Consider the following 12832-nt stretch of genomic DNA (forward strand, 5'->3'; position numbering starts at 1 on the left):
ACGACGAGGGGACAGACCCTGATGATGAGGGGACAGTCCCTGACAGAAAATAAAGGAAGAGACCCTGATGATGAGGGGACAGACCCGGATGACGAGGGGACAGACCCTGACGGCCGCTCTGCAGCCACCGCCTGCCCCAGGCTGTCAGTCTCTGAACAGAGACGGGTGACTTAAACGCGCTGCCGGTGACTGAACAGCCGTGAGCACCGCTCGCCGCTCTCCCCCGGTGACCGAGGGCGAGTGACCCACGGAACGGCAGCTCGAGAAGACGGGAGCCAGCGAGAAGCTGCAGCAGTGAGTCCGCACAGCACAGATAGAGTCTCGTGGCTGCTGGGTTTGTATCAGAAAAGTTCAATCTCCATCCACTGCCGCTCGGGTGGGTCTCGGCAAGCCGTGTGTCCCACCGCGGGACGCAGCGCGGTGAGACGCGGGCCCTTGCTGGTCCCCGGGCGGGCTGCCCCGGTCCTCGCTGCCCAGGAGGGACGAGCTGGTCATTCTGACCAACGCAAGCACAAAAGCAGCTCGGCCACCGGTCTGGCGACGGGACGAGCCTCCTTCAGCGCCGCGGGCTCTGCCACGTCTCCTTCCCCGCTTCGTCAGGGTTAGACCCCCGCAGCCGCCCCGGGCGCGGTGCTGCCGGGTGGCTGCCGGAGCCCCGAGAGCCAGCTTGCCCCCGAGCCCCTTTGGCACTGGTGACCAGCTTAATTCCCCGGCACGCTTGGCTGAGCATTCCCCACCCCCCTGCGACTGGCTCCTATTCCAGGAAGGAGCGCGCAAGCCTTTGCCTCACTTTTCACATAGCTTTCAGCAGCTCCAATGTCATCGCCTAGGCGACCGGGACGCTACTTGATTGTAGTGCAGTAAATAACATAGGTCCTCAATCCCAGGCCGCTCCTGTCCGCGGGAGACCTCCGGGGGAACTCCAGACGCCTGGGGAGCCAGAGCAGGTAGGAGGAAAAAATTGACAAAAGGGAAACCCCTTGCTATTTGTGTGGGGGGGGGTTACTCAGCACGACCCTCTCTCAAGCGCTCGAGGACGCAGCTGGAAGATGATTTGTGGCTGCTTTGCTTCGTAGCGTGGTTACACAATATTAAAGCGCCTTGGAAAGTTTGCTCCCAAGTGCCTTAGACCCAGAGTTGAAGCACTTGTGGAGGAAAAACCAAGCCTTGAACGGGAACTGCAGCGGTGGGGCTGGGTACCGGGAGGATGCTGAGCTGGCTGCCCGCCGCTGGGTCCCGCTCGGCTCCGGGGAGGGACGGCGAGCGGGCAGGTTTAGCTGCCTCCTGCCCCGCCACGAGCTGCCTGTCCATGGCTCTGTCCGGCAGAGAGGAGTTCTGTCCAACCTGCCTGCTCCTTGGGAAGAAAATCATTGTTAATAAGCTGCTGGCCCCCAAGGAGGGCTCCTGAGATGCGGGTGCGCTGCAGGAAAGCTCGCTCGCTCTTGGTCACTGTTACAAGCCTCGTTTCACAGGCGTGACTTTAATAATCTGGGAGAAATGAGCAATAGCACGGGGTAGTGTTGGCGCCTTGGGATCTGTCAGTGTTTTGCAAACGTGATTTGCTGCGGGTTGGATGAGCCTGGTGGTTCTCGGTGTGCGGAGGGGAGGAGAAGGTCCAGAGGCCGGTGCACAAACCGTCAAGCAACACACAGCAGCTCGATGTGAGAGCTGGAAATTGCTCTCAGAAGTCTTCCTCTCACAGGATGGGCCGAGAGTCTTTAGGAACTGGGAACAGCCCTGTTATGCAGGTGCATTTATCTCCCTTTAAGGAGGCTGCAAAATGCTGTCGTGTTTCATTCTAGGCTGTTCGAGTGGCAGGATGGCGTCAAATATGTTATTGCTGGGTGAAATAGCTACAGACATTTCTAAGCGCCTAAAACTGAGGCTGAAAGTTAACGGTGAGGTCAGAGATGCTGCTTCTAGAGGATGCAGAAGCTCAGCTGCCAGGCGTCACGCTCAGCAAGGCTTCGGCCCCCTCGTGATGCCCTTGGTACCCTTCACCCTCCTTGTGGTGGTGAAAGAAGGAAACTGAGTTTAGAATAATTCCAAGAATATATTCAGACTCCGTGGTCAAACTGGGGGCTGAATGGAGCAGGGTTGAATATATGCGAGTTCATCGGCTCTGCTTCTGCAGAGTTGTTCCCTGTCTGGGGTGGCTGCAGTGGACCTCGGTGCCTGCTTTTCGTTCTCCTGCATCCCGGGGGCTGGGGGAGAAGTGGCTGCTTCAGCTACGCTGCGGCTGACCTGGCGTTTCGGATATAGCCAAAGTCACAGCAGTGGGGAAAAGACTGAGGACACCGAGTGTTTCCATCCTGATCCTTCGGGAATCGCGTCGGTGGCGGTTAGCGGGGAAGGTACGTGGACAGAAGGAACCGGCTCCTGCAGCCCCGGGGGTTGGCAGCCCCCGGCTCCGTGCTCTGCTGGCTGCGGACCGAGCTGAGCCCCAACGCAAGCCACGGTGCAGATTGCCTCTTCGCAGGCTGCGTCTCGGTCCTCCTGCCCTTCCTTTTCGGAGTGCGGTTTCCCTGCAATGCCCTGACCTGCAACAGAGGGAAGCAGCAATCCAGCGAGCGGCAGAGCCGGCGTGGGGAAGCACGGGGAGCAGCTCTCCGGAGGCAAACCGCGCCAGCAGCCTTGGCACCCGGCACCGGACCCTCCGCTTGGCGCATTTCGGTCTTGCTTCCTCCAGAAGCCTGCAGTAAATGCAGTGCACGTGCTGCCGCGGGCTCCCGCAGCGCAGGCTGCCCGCGGGCAGCAGCCCCGGTGCCAGCCACGCCGAGCTACCCCATGGCCTCCCGCCCGCGTCGGGGCGGAAGGGACAGAGGGGTCCTGGCCGCACCCTTCCCTGGGCAAAGAGATCTTCAGTTTAACAAGCGGGTCTGGGTCTCTGGAGGAGTTAAATCCTCCTGACGGAGGGTTGGCCAGAGAGCTCTTTCTGGCAGAAGTCGGGGTGGTACCTCAGGTCTTTCCGTTGGTGCTGGGAAGCGGGTGACATCACGGGCTGGCGCAGGTACGGCAGAGGCGAAATAGCCTCCAGACGGACCTGGGGGCTGGAAGTGGCGGAGGAGCTGGGCCTCGGCTGCGGCTGGTCTCGAGCTCTGCCGCTGCCGATGTGTTTAGCCCCAGGTTAGTGACCTCCCGGTGCCGTTTACACAGCCCGAGGCACTGGGAAGGCGGTGACATCCAAGCCATCTAGCACTGCTTCTCCAGCAGTGCTGGGTTAGTCTTTAAGGCTCTTCCTGGTTCACCTTTAATTAAGCTGTGCCACAGGGCCCCCGCTGCTCTCGATGGGGTGTTCTTTCCTTCTGCTGGACCTCCCCATCAGAGGGCTTTCCCGACTTCCCTGAATGTGAATTCCTCCACGGTTCATGGCATAATGGGGCTCTAAATGGCACCTCCTGTTAAACTACACTGTGCCCGCACCACTGCCAGCCTCGGGGAACACCCTTGCGAAGTGTTTCGTGGTTCTGTGTCCCCGTGGATGCCCGGCTGGCAGGCTGTCACGCTCGCTGCAGGGATGCTTTCCCGGGCTGCGTGGCGATCGCTGCAGCAGGGATGCTCATGAACAGCCCGAGCTTCTCCTCGTGCGGTGAGGTTTGGAGCTCAGAGGTGAGAAAATGCTGCCCTGGCTTTGCAAGCGTCAACTGTGCTTTGAAAGAGAAAGGGAACTTCCGAAACGCCCTTAAAATGTTCAGATTTTTTTCTTTCGAAAACGAGTGCAGCCACGTGGTTAGAGCTGGTGTCACCCATCATGACCACACAGCCGGGGCGGTGCGGAGGTGCTCGCTTCGCTGCAGGGAAAGGCCTGGCCCCTTCCCGAAGCTGCCGCTGCCCTGGGCCAGGGGAAGCAGCATGGAAGCAGGGTAAGGCCACCCGCAGTCGCCCGCCTCAGCTCTAGGCTTTCCCTCTGCTCAAAGCTGCCGTGTAGGTCCTTTCGTTTCTCTGTGTGTCACACGTGGGACGAGGAGGGATGGGAGGACGCCAGGCTCTCACTGCTGGCTCTTCCGTGGTGGGACCCGCGGGGAAGGAGCCCTCCTCCGCTGTGCAGACCCTCCTGCGAGCTCCTCCGGGGATGCCGCTTCTCGCAGACGAGTCGCAGACGCAGCAGCAAGCAGCCCGTGGGACCAGCCGTCGGGGGACACCGCCCCGCTTTCGTTTTACCTCCTGGCCCCCCAACCGCCGGTCCCAGCTGACGCAGAGGGGCCCGGGCGACCCCGAGCATCACTCAGCTAGAAAGTGGCTCCCTCGCGCTCGGCGGCTCGAGCCCCAAAAGCAGGAAGCTTTCGGGCTTTCACTATTAGATGTCGGTACCGAGTTGAAACGAGATGCTAACGCTGGCGTGGGTAAAAGGAGTAGTCAGATGGTGCCTGGGGAACATCCGTGTCAAGCAGGGCAGGGAAATGGTCCTGGTGCTTCTGGGGAGCAGGTGAGGGAGGAGGAGGACGCTCAGATGGCGGGGCTGCCAGCAGAGGAAGGCAGCGTGGGGCTCAAGATGGCTCCGCAAACGCTGCCGCTCCTGCCGCTGGGGTCGGAGAGGTGCTGGGCACAAAGGGAGAGCCGAGGTAGGGTGCGGGCTGCCTTCGGCTTGAGAGGGGCCAAGAAACGTTGTCCCGGGGCCGGAGGAGCAGGTCGGATTGAGGGTGGCTCTGGCTGTGCCCGGGCAGCCGCGTGCAGAGGCTTTGGCTGAAGAATGGGCTTTGCCACCGACCTCCCGTGCGCAGCGCGGGGTGAGCGGAGCGCCTGCTCCCAGGGACGCTGCCCCGTCTGCAGAGCAGCATTCCTGCCTTGTGTCACCTGGAGGGCGTAATATTCCATTCAATAATGTTTCTTAGAAGTGGGAAGGTCATTTCAGTGTCTGAACAAGCGATATTTAGGATATCTTGCCCTGTGCATGTGAGGCTCTTACCTGTCTTTGTGCCTGTGCGGATTTGTGGCACTTCCAAGTAGAGCTTCCTGAGAAAAACATGCTGGCCTGTTGGCAAACGATGTTCCTGGGATAAAAGTTGCTCTGTGCCTGAAGTGGACAAACCCAGATCAGGCCTGGAGGGCTGCATCGAAACGGGCAGGCTTCTTCTGAAGTGGCCCCTGGTGACGGGGGATGCCTCAGCTCCTGCCAGCGCTCCGAGCTCTGCGATCCCGCTTTCCTGGCGTGCCTTGCTGGGAGCTGGTGGCAGCCGAGGATGTCTCGTGTGCCAGCCTACAGGGTATGGCCCGTGGCCTGAATCTGTGGCACTGCTGGGATTCAGAGACAGGGGTGTCTCTCCCATATTCCCCAGATCCGTGGAGCAGGATTTCCCCACAGCTCCGCTGGTGCTGGGCCCTGAGCAGCCAGGCACAGGGGCTGCTCTCAGGGGGCAGGGACCACACCGTGCAGCCCGGCAGCCCGGACAGGGGCTGCAACGAGGGTGCCTTCGGCTCTCGTTCTTGCTGAAGATTTTTTTTTTGCCTCCTATCTTGGGGTTTCGGTTTGATTCAGAGAGCTGATACTCAGGAGTTTGGTGTTGCTGTGTCTACCCGGAGAGTCTCAGCTCTTTGCTGAATGAAGCTGCTCCAGAGTGACTGCTAAGAACAGTGGTGTGACCCCTGCCCAGGACGGGGGCTGCTGTTTGTGCCCACGCTGAAGCACACTGTAAATATCTCAAATGGAAGCCTTGAGTCACAGGATCAGTGCTTAGCAGAGCCGGGCTGACACCCCACCGCCCTGCCGCTTTGGCCCCTTCCAAAATACCCACATACTCGTAAGAACATCGGCCCGCGACCTCGTCACCAGAAATGCCACCCCTACGGGAAAGCCCGGCGGGTTTATTTTGTGATCTGCAGCCCTGGTCTGCAGCGAAGGTGTTTCCAGTCGCCTCGCGTCCCGTGCGAGCCGTCCTGCGGTGCAGCAGCCTCCAGGGCCGGCTGAGCTTGGCTCGCCCCTCCGCCCACCGCCCCGTGCCCGCAGCCCGCGCCGGGGCGAGGGCATCTCCCCACGACGGGTCCCTGGGGGTCCGGTCCCGCCGCGAGCGGGGTCCTTCGCCGGGCGCTCGGCTGGCGTGAGACGGCACGGCAGCAGTGCTGTAACCTCGCCGTTTCTCTTTGCCCCTAGAGTGATTTATCCTCTGTCGGAGTCCCCCTCTGTGAAGATGTCCCAGTCGTCTCCAGCCGATGAAGGCACAACGTTTGAGCACCTCTGGAGCACGCTGTAAGTGGTGGCTGATGCTCTGCCTTGCGGTGTATTCTGAGGCAGAACTGGCTCTTTCTCTGTCATCTGTGTTAGCACACAGCGTTAGCATGGCCCAAAGGTAGAGAAGTTTCTTTCACATGCTCCACCTCTCCTGTACTCCTTTTCCACATTCAGAATTTTGCTCCCAGACTCCGATCTCTCTGCTCAGATCATTTCTTTTGCCAAACCCCTTTGCTCTGGTGATGCTGGGCAGCTCAAAGACTGCGGAGTTTGCAGACGCTGAAAGCAGGGCCCCACAAACCTTGTTTCAAGGCGTTGGATGCTGCTTCTGAAGCGGGTTGTGTGGCTGCCAGAGTTTTCAACGTGCATGATAAATGCCAGGGCAGGAGAGCTGCAAAGCACGGCGCAGCGTTCCCGCAGCGCGGTGCCCTCGTGCAGTTGGAGGTCGGCATCGGGGCGCGACTCCTCTCGCTCGAGGAAGCAAAGGTGTTCGGGGAGCAGAAACGCCTCCGCAGCAGCTGGGACGGGAGGCACTGACTCGTCCCCGTGGGCAGAGGAGAGCAGCCGGGCCGTGTCCCCCGTGCCCGGCATGCTGAGGAGCCCACCGCCCGCGGCAGCGCCCGGGGCCCTGCCCGTGTCCCCGTGGGCAGAGCAGGGCTGCAGAGAGTGCAAGCACCAACACACGCGGCTGGTTTTCCTCAACCATGGTCCTCAGAGCTGGCGTTGGTAGGTGACACCATCTGCCTCGGTGCAGGGCCACGTGGAGATGCTGTCAGGGCCAAGGCAAAGGTCCCCTTTCAGCTGGGACGCTTGCCTGTGTTGTGGCAGGGGACGCTGGGACCAAGCCTGGGAGGATGCGCTCTTACCCGTCAGCCTCCACTCATGAGGTCACGAGGCTTGGCTGCCTAATTAAAATGGGTGTTTTCTAAAATTAAACATCTCCCTGTCACACTCAGACTTTTGCAAGTCTTCTGGCCTTTGAGCCTCATGGTCTGATCAAGCAAGGCCTGTGCTTCATCTCATCCTCTTTCTTCCCTGGCCTCCTCTCACTTAAAGCCACCCCAAGGTGACGGATATGCTAGAGGAGCTGGGTGGATGAGAACTCCCCGTCTCTGCTTGCTTTACCCGCCAGGCAACAGTTTGCCTGAGCAAAGCCCACTCTGCCACGTGAAAATAGAAGCAGAGGATGGAGGGAGAGGTTGAGAAGGGGACAAGGTTCAAGGGACTCGCAGGTTGCTGGGTGGTGGTGGCGCAGGCTGCGCTGGAGAGCTGGAGGGCTGACGGTCTGCCATCGCCTCTTCCACAGGGAGCCAGACAGCACCTACTTCGACCTCCCCCCGCCCAACCACACAGGCAGCAATGAGGTCTCCAACCGCACAGAGGTCACGATGGACGTCTTCCAGATGAGGAGCATGGACGACTCGGTCATGGTGAGTGTGCTCGGGCTGCACGCGTGGGAGCTGCGTCGAACCCAAACTTCTTTTCCCTGCGGAGGGCTGGGGGCTCTGTGGTGGGGACTGGGACGCTCGCTGGTGCGTACACCGAACACGGGCACTCCAGGGGCAGTGCTGCTGCCGTTTGTGCGGGGTCTGATGCCCTGTGCTCGATGGCTGCGCTGCGGGACTGCAGCCGGGTGGTGCAGCCGTCCATAAATGGTGGCTACTTATTAATAATAACATTGCTGCGTGCAGCAGCAGGGGCTCCAGGCTGTAACGGCGATGGAGCTCGAGGTCCTCGACAAGAGGAGAGTAGAATTTGCTCTGCTATAAACACGCTGCGTAGTAAAAGCTGTTTGTGAGCTGCTGGCGAGGCAGAGCTGCTAGAGGGGAACACTGCGGTCCCGGCGCCCAGCTCTGCTCCCACCGCGGTCCCCGAGGGTCCGTGCCGTTGCTGTAGGCACTGCTCTCCAAGAAGCTGGTGCGTCTCCGTCTAAGGCAAAGGGTTTGAAAAGCGTAGCGGGCGTGCGAGACGCCCGGCTCGCCTGTGCGTGTTCAGTGCCCGGAGCAGGGCGGCCTCCTGGGAGCATCCCCGAAGCAGCGCCGGCCGCTGGCAGCATCTCCCTCCAGAAAGCCGCCGTTTCCCTCCTCGACAGCTTGCATCCCCTCCCCCAGCCCCTTTTTCCCTCGCTTTTCTTTTCTTTCCCTCCCTTCCCCGGGCTTTGTCTGCAGTGGGCAGCAGCCTGGCGGAGGGATCAGGCGGAGGCCACGGTGCTAATTGGGAGCTGCCCCTCGCTGCGCTTGCCGTCGCCTTTCTTGCCGTTCCGGCTGTAACCGAAGCTGAGCCCGGTGGGAATCGGTGCAGCCCGGGGTGCTGCCGGGGCTGGGTGAGCGCTGGCCTTGCAGGGCTCTGAGCACAGCAGCTGCACACAGGAGGGCAGAGCCGGCTCCTGGCCCTTGCTCGGGATAACGAGCTGGTTGTAAATATATACATTGGCCCGATCCTGCAACCGAGCTGAGCTCCCAGAGAGCCACGGCCAGCTCTCGCCGTCTGGCATCACCAAAACGCCTGGCGTGCTGACGTGCATGGAAATAAATGCACAGGTAACGTGGGGCTGCCGGCCCGAAAGGCAAGACACGGGAGCTGCAGTGGAGGAGCTGCCCAGTCTGCTCTGCAACCCGGTGCTCGTGATGCTCGGCAGCGCCGGAGCGGGCGTGCGGGAAGCAGCGGGTGCTGCGGCACCCAGTGCCAGCGCTGGTGCTCGGTGGCTGCGAGCAGGCCACCCAAACGCTCTGGGACCTGCCCTCCAGCTGCGGGTGATGCTCCGTCTCGGCGTCGCACGGATGCTGCATCGCTCCTCAAAGCCTGTGTCAGGGTCGTATGCGAGGAGGGGCTGTGATTAACGATGTGAACAACTCCTCAGCCCCCCGGAGCGGTGTTTGCTTGGAGACGGCTTCAGGGCCGGCGGGTTGGGCAGTGCTTTGGGCTGTGTGACGCCGCCGCTGACATCCTTGTGCCTGGGTCCGCGTGTGCGCACCAATGTTGGGAGGAGGGGGATGCACGCTGGTTCCAGCCTCGGAAATACGCCACGCTTTGAACCGCTTATCTGCTTCTGCCTGTAGCCTTCCACGGTGTGGTCTGGCTGTAGGAAACACCGTTCACCCCTCTGCCCAAGTCGGAAGGAAATATGCCTGGTCGCACCAGATATCCACCTATCCATATCTATCTGTCTAGATGTCTATCCATAACTGTCCCTCTAGATATCTATCTAGCCATCTCTCCCTGTCTGTCCATATCTATCCATCTAGGCGTCCACCTATCCATCTCTATCCATGGATAACTCCGTATCTCGGAGTAGCTACACCATCTGGTCGCTGCAAGAGCAGCCGCTGTGGTCTGCTGGTAAAGGGTGCCGGCCAAATGGGTTTCCACCCCAGTGAGGCTGCAAGCAGCTCTCTGGATTGGAGTCTGGCTGGGTTTGATGATGGAGCTGGACCCCCGCTCTCCCTGCAGTGGGAATGGTTGGTATCGCCCAGTCCATCACTGGGCAAGCTGGGGCCTGCCCTGTGCGTTAATGAACAGTCATGAGGGACAGAAAGGGGTGGGCCCCGTTTTGTTGTTGGATGCAGCTAGTTGACAGAACTAAGGGAGATGAAAAAAGCAAAAAAGCCAACACACAGCGGCACACGGGTGGCCAGCGCAGCATCCCCGGCGCTGCCCGCCCCGGCTCCCAGCGCAGCATCCCCAGCGCTGCCCATCCCGGCTCCCAGCGCAGCATCCCCGGCGCTGCCCGTCCCGGCTCCCAGCGCAGCATCCCCGGCGCTGCCCATCCCGGCTCCCAGCGCAGCATCCCCAGCGCTGCCCATCCCGGCTCCCAGCGCAGCATCCCCGGCGCTGCCCACCCCGGCTCCCAGCGCAGCATCCCTGGCACTGCCCATCCCGGCTCCCAGCACAGCATCCCTGGCACTGCCTGCCCCGGCTCCCGCGCTCCCAATTCCAGCCGCCTTCCCACCCCGGCCATCCCCGCTGCCGCCCCGACCCCATGACTCCCGTGGCGGGACACTTCCCAGCGCTCCGTGAATCGCAAGACGACTAAAATGCTGTACATCAGCGACCCGATGCAGCATTATACCACGGTAGGTGCTACTCGTCATTAACGGGATTTCTCTTTCTGCTCCTTATTTGAAATCGTCCTCCGCCGCCGAGGCAGGAGCTGGGCACGGGCTCCGGCTCTGCCTGCTGAGCCTCCGTGCCCGCCACTGCCCGGGACATGCCGAGGCTCGGTGTGGCGTGAGCCTTCCCACGGCTGCACGAAGGAGCTGCGGCTGCTCCGGCCGCGAGCCGTAACCGGTGTCAGCGTGGGATGCTGCAGGCTCGGTGGCTCGGCCGGCCGTTAACCATAACCAGTGTCAGCGTGGGATGCTGCAGCCTTGCTGGCTCGGCCGGCCGTTAACCATAACCAGTGTCAGCGTGGGATGCTGCAGCCTCGGTGGCTCGGCCGGCCGTTAACCGTAACCGGTGTCAGCGTGGGATGCTGCAGGCTCGGTGGCTCGGCCGGCCGTTAACCGTAACCGGTGTCAGCGTGAGATGCTGCAGCCTCGGTGGCTCAGCCGGCCGTTAACCGTAACCGGTGTCAGCGTGGGATGCTGCAGCCTCGGTGGCTCGGCCGCGCGTTCCTCTCTGGCTTTGCCTGATCCGCTGCTTGCAGAGCCCAAGGTGCGGTGTAAACCTTTGGTGCGAAGCGCAGAGGCTCCCTCGCCTGCGTACGTGCCGATGGGAGGGGGGGTAGCTGGAGCATCCCTCCAAGGAGCAGCCTGTGGTGCTGAGCACCAGCAGCACCAGTTTCTCTTCCACTGGGGACCTCCTCAGCCGAGCTCACGGCACGCACCCGGGGCCCCAGGCAGGCTTTCCTTCCCTGCTTTAGTGTCTCTGGGAGGGCAGAGCGGAGGAAATGGGACCTGTGCTTGCAGGTGATACATTTTCAGCCCCATCCTCAAGCGCTGAGCTCGCTCTCTGAGTCAGGAGGGTTTTGTGTCTGCTCTCTGGCGTTCAGAAAAGTTAGATACAGGCATGGGTGCAGGTAGAGAGCGCGGTGCGGTGCTGCGCTTCCCGACCAGAAATTACTTCATTCCTCTTTTTTTGTCATAACTGAGTTGGTGTAAAGCACGTATGAAGCAGGTTCATTTTGTGCCATAGTGCTGTCACTTGGGAGGTCATCGCTGCTGCAGTCATGAATATTTATTTATGTGTGTGTATAAACGTGTGTGCGTGTGTATTAGAGACTTAGACACACAAGCGCTGTGTTGGGCTTGTTGACTCACATACAAACCCTCATGCTTTGGATCTGTCTTTTAAGGGAATGCTTCCAAAGTTTAGGCAATTTTTAAACACAGGTTGGTGGCTTTCCCCCTGCACCTGACTCTGGGTGTCTCTGCCAGCGGATGTGCAGAGCCCCGGTACTGGGTGCTGCCTGCTGCTTTGTGCTGGCAGGGGGTCCCGGCGCGGGGTGGCCAGCCCGGCTTGCAGCAGTGATGCTCTGGGTCTCGTGTCTCCTTCGTGTGCGGAGAGGTGGTCGTTTTTCCCGAGGCAAGGCTCTCTCCTGTGCGGAGTCAGGGTGCTCCTCTCAGCAGGTCAGTGCCACTTTGCCCACCCATTCAGCCCTGCAGCCGCGGGCTTCGGCTGCTCCCAGCACCGCCAGCTCACAAAGCAATGCAGGGAGGAGTTTTGTGGAGTTTTTTTCTGGCCACTTCCAAGGGCCACCTCACCCCTAGCCCACCCGAGCTCGTGGGTCCCGAGCGGCAAATATTGCTGGGAGGCAAAAGGCTTCCCAGCCACTTCCCACCGCGGCAGGAGATGAGCGACCGCGGGAGCAGACGTGCCGTGCTCTGCCGGGCGGTCTGGACGTAGCCCGCTTTTCCTGAGCACACACGTACGTGTGCAAGGGCAGCACTGAAGATCGCCTCGTTTGCTCGTCAAGCGCAGAGCGCTTCGCTCTCCATTCATTCCTCCAAAAGGCACGTGGCTGGGTCCAGGGCGCGCGTGCAGCCCGTGCCCCGGGGCCTTCCGTTCTCCCGGGAGAGCAAAACAGCTCGGCCGTGATGCTCGTGGATTATCCCGGCTGTGGATCAGCCCTGACAAGCAGCAATCGCTTTTCTCCTTGCTGCTCTCCTCCTGTCCGACGCCTGAGCTTTGCCTTTCGAGGGTGAGCGGTGCTGCACGTCTTCCAGCCGCTGCCGCTCGCCGCCGCGGCTGCCCCGGCCCGGCAGCCCCCGCCGGGCAGGTCCCCTGCTGATGGCAACGGTGTCCCATGGGCAGTGTTAATGCCCATTTTGCTGAAGTTTCTTGTAACTTCTGCTCCAGGTGAAGCCTGGGATTGTGGAAAGCTTGGCTGGGGGTGGTTTGTCTTTGGCAGGGCTATTTCTAGAGCAACGAGAAGGAATAGAGGGGTTTACGCACATGTTTTAGGGGAGAAAACGGCTGTATGTGTAAAAGCAAGCCAGATCTTGTTCAGCATTCCTCCAGTTAGTCACAGGCTCCAACGACCTTGCGAGAGATGCAGACAACAGGAGAGCTTTCCTGGAGAAGGCTGATTGCCTTTAAACCATTATACATCGCAGACGGTTGGGTGAGGTTGGGATCCCAAGTTAAAACACGTCTCCTGATTCCTAAGCTGTGAGCCTCGCAGCCCTTCGGAGGAGACGGCAGATGGCCCAGCCTGCTGGGCTGCGG

Source organism: Opisthocomus hoazin, chromosome 16 (genome assembly GCF_030867145.1).
Source record: "Opisthocomus hoazin isolate bOpiHoa1 chromosome 16, bOpiHoa1.hap1, whole genome shotgun sequence".
NCBI classification, from domain to species: Eukaryota; Metazoa; Chordata; class Aves; order Opisthocomiformes; family Opisthocomidae; genus Opisthocomus; species Opisthocomus hoazin.